This window comes from Atta cephalotes (genome assembly GCF_000143395.1).
Source record: "Atta cephalotes unplaced genomic scaffold scaffold00011, whole genome shotgun sequence".
In the NCBI taxonomy this organism is placed as follows: domain Eukaryota; kingdom Metazoa; phylum Arthropoda; class Insecta; order Hymenoptera; family Formicidae; genus Atta; species Atta cephalotes.
Genome location: NW_012130075.1, coordinates 3,518,268 through 3,521,819, shown reverse-complemented (window position 1 = coordinate 3,521,819; position 3,552 = coordinate 3,518,268).

The following is a 3,552-nucleotide window of genomic DNA, read 5'->3' as shown; positions in this document are numbered from 1 at the left end:
TATATATATATATATATATATATATATATATATATATATATATTTACAATGTACCCTCATCGCATTTTATTATTTTATCTTATTCTCCAATTCTCTCCATAAAACTAAAAATACCATTCATCGATATCAACGTAAAAGAAAATCGTGTAAGAATCTGTCTTTTACGATGATAACATCGTTTTCAAATCGGTACTTGAAACAATATGAGAGCATACGTGATCGTTTGACATATTTATCTTCTTCCCTTCCAAATAATAGTATTTGGAAACAGATTTCATAAAAGAACATATTCTCGTAACCGACAGCAAAACGCGATATGAGGGCGAACCTGTTTCGTATTCAAAAGCATTTCCCTGTTTCGTCTGCGGTGGCTTCGATCCCACTGAGACACTTAAATTCGATTCAAGAGGCAGTGCAAAAATTGATTTACAAGGTGCTAGAAGGCACACGCTAATGTATAAAATATCAGCCAGGAACATGGGGAGCATGTCGTGCGAGCTAGGACACGAGGGAACGAGAAACCGCGGATACGAAGACACGTGGATAGGATTTCGATAAAATCGCACTCGGAAACAGCTTGAAAGCGATTAGATGTCAAACGATCGAAGCGGAATTGACCCCCTGGATCGATTTATTGTCCAATAGCTTTGCCACAATCGTGCTGGATGCAAATAATAGGAAATGGTATACTGGGCAAATCTATTCACATGAACAGGCTCGTTGCGCAATCGCGATTGTGATTCTTATCGTCATGTATAGGCATCAAACCAACCTCCGAATAGGCAAACGACTGTCGTTTGTTGATCGATCGCCCTCGATCAAAGTGTTCAAGATCGATTTATCCTCTACGAGATGGTTTGTATAATTATTCAACACACGCGCGATAGCACTCGAACTATCCACAAGGTTCATTTATCTATTGGTTCTTTGATCAGTATGGATTCGATTTACCTATATGGATGGGAAATTTGTCAATATGATTTGTCTCATTTATCGAGAAGCTCTACATGCATCCTTGTTGGCATTTCCACAAGTAATCCTCATAAAACATCTCGGCTTCGCCTCTCGTCCGTTCAATCGTCCAGCGCTGCGCACAGGAATAAGCTTAATCTGGCTTACGTTAACCAGTAGTAGCATGAGCACTCAGTTTTTGTTGGGCACATTAAAATGCACATTATTTGCGCTCGCGGTATTTACACAACTAACGATAAGCATGCATTAGCCTGGTTTACCCATAACTGATTTGCAGCTACGAATAATCCAAATGCTAAATTGATCCTTAATCAATACATAATATTATTAAAATACAAAATTACTATAAAATAATAATTAAAGAGAGTTTGTTAAAACAAAATATTTCTTTCACAGTACAATTGTGTATAATTGTCATAATTGAAATGAATGTCCATCAAATTTTGATTGTAAAAATTATAACTTTTTTTCCGTTATAATTACGCGCAATTACATACAATAATACAATTCGATGAAAGCTACAACTCTACTAATTACAATGCTTCCATTGAACACACATAGCTCATAAAACGTACTGATTAGTGCATATTACCGTAACAGCAATAATCCCTCTAATTACTAATGCTCTAAAGAGATGAAATTGTCATTTGAATGAAATTGATATATCAGTATTCTACTAATGGATCTTAAAACACATCAAGCTGCACAACAAGCAGGATCCTATCTCATTCCTTTAAAATTTTCGTGGTGACGCAACGTAAAGCTTAATCCCGAGAAAAACAAGCGAATTTAAAGCTTTAGACATATTTACACACTTTCAGAGTACTTCGAAAATCCGAGCATGCGTTTTTGAACCGATAACATGATATCGATGAGTGGGAATCTTCGTATGTATTGTGAGTACATGAATAGATGTGAATGTACATCAAACGCATAAGTAAAGGAAGAAGAGAAAGAACGGAAAGCCAGAAAGAGAGCGAAAAGAAAATACCTTGTTCCAAACCATCTCCAATCGTATTTTCATTTCCTTCGCGGTCTCATCTCACCCGTTTCTCTTCCATTAGCCGATTGTATCTCGATTGTTAGATGAGTCTCGTCGAAAATCCTCGATTGTATTCTAAATAAGCGCAGTTGCGAGCCGATAATCTCGTCGTTACGAGAACCTTAATACCCGAATGATTCCGAAACAATTCGGAAGAGCGGGTTAAGAAACGTGAAGATAAATAGTAGCAAAGTATCTACTCTATTTTATTTAAATTTGCATAGCACGAAAACTTTAATACGCATTAAAATACAATTCTTTTCAAGAGAGAAATAAATGTCGCAAATGTAGAGTTTTACATAATCGAACAAATTGTATGTTTCGTATAATTTTTATTGTGTCTTGCTACAATATATTTTTAATCAAAATTTTTAATTTAAATTCTGACAGAAAATTAAAAAAAAGTTTTTTGAAAATAAATTTATATTACTTAATAAATCATGTCTAACAGAATTACTATTCGAACCGATATCTCTCCCAAGACGTAATAAATAATCATGCTCGAGTTTCCTTCCAATGTTACCGTCAGTTCACGCTTCTCGTGTAATACGTTCGAAATTGAAATCGCATTCGAGAAAGAGATTGCCACGACTGTGAGCGCGTGTTCGCTACCAACCCCGGGCAGAGACGACCAACGAGCAAATAAACGGAGGTCAGCAGGCGGGGATGGCTAACCCCCTCGGCCTTCCCCGAGAGAAGGACAGACGCATGGAAGTTCTATTTTGTTTAATTTTGCCTGGCGCTCATCCCGCACGACGCTGGTAGCCGACTGTATCGACCGACTGTCTACTGTCTAGTAGAATAAAATATACTGGAGTCCATCATCCTCGGAGGGGATTAGCCGCAAGCATTGACATAATAAAGCCTTTTTTATCTCACGATATAACACTTGTTTAATTATTACGTCCACCAACTTTCATAATTACTAAATGATTACTTTACTTAAATTAACTTGAACAAAGTTTCGTTTTTCCTAAAAATAAGAAATTTGAGAAATGTGATTGTGTGAATAAAATTAATGGATTAAACGTTTTTTTTAACAAGAAAATTTTGTAATTTTTTATAAATTTTTATACTATTTCCATCATTTTCATGAATTTCATAGTTATGAATGTATTTCATATTTCTATATTTTGATATATGGTGCACGATTTGTTGAAAAAATATTTTTCACTATTACTCTTGCAGCGTCAGAGATGCGTCAAAGACACCATCAAAAAAACCACAGCTGTCGATCAAACGTCCTCTTGCAGATAAAAAATTTCAAATGGAAAAAAATCTGATTTAAATACAGAAATAAAATACGCAATACATTTTAATATCTCTAATTATCATTAATATGAAAATTGTCATACTGTAAAAGGACGTTTATCGCAGCACATTACTGTATAATTTATCTCATTAATGAGATAAATTATTTTATTAATTACATTAATCATAGATGAAAGAGAAAAAGTCCGATATAGAGGGACAGATGGATTGTGCGCGAGAGAGAATTAGAGGAGAGAGAGAGAGAGAGGAGGGGAGGGGGGAGGTAT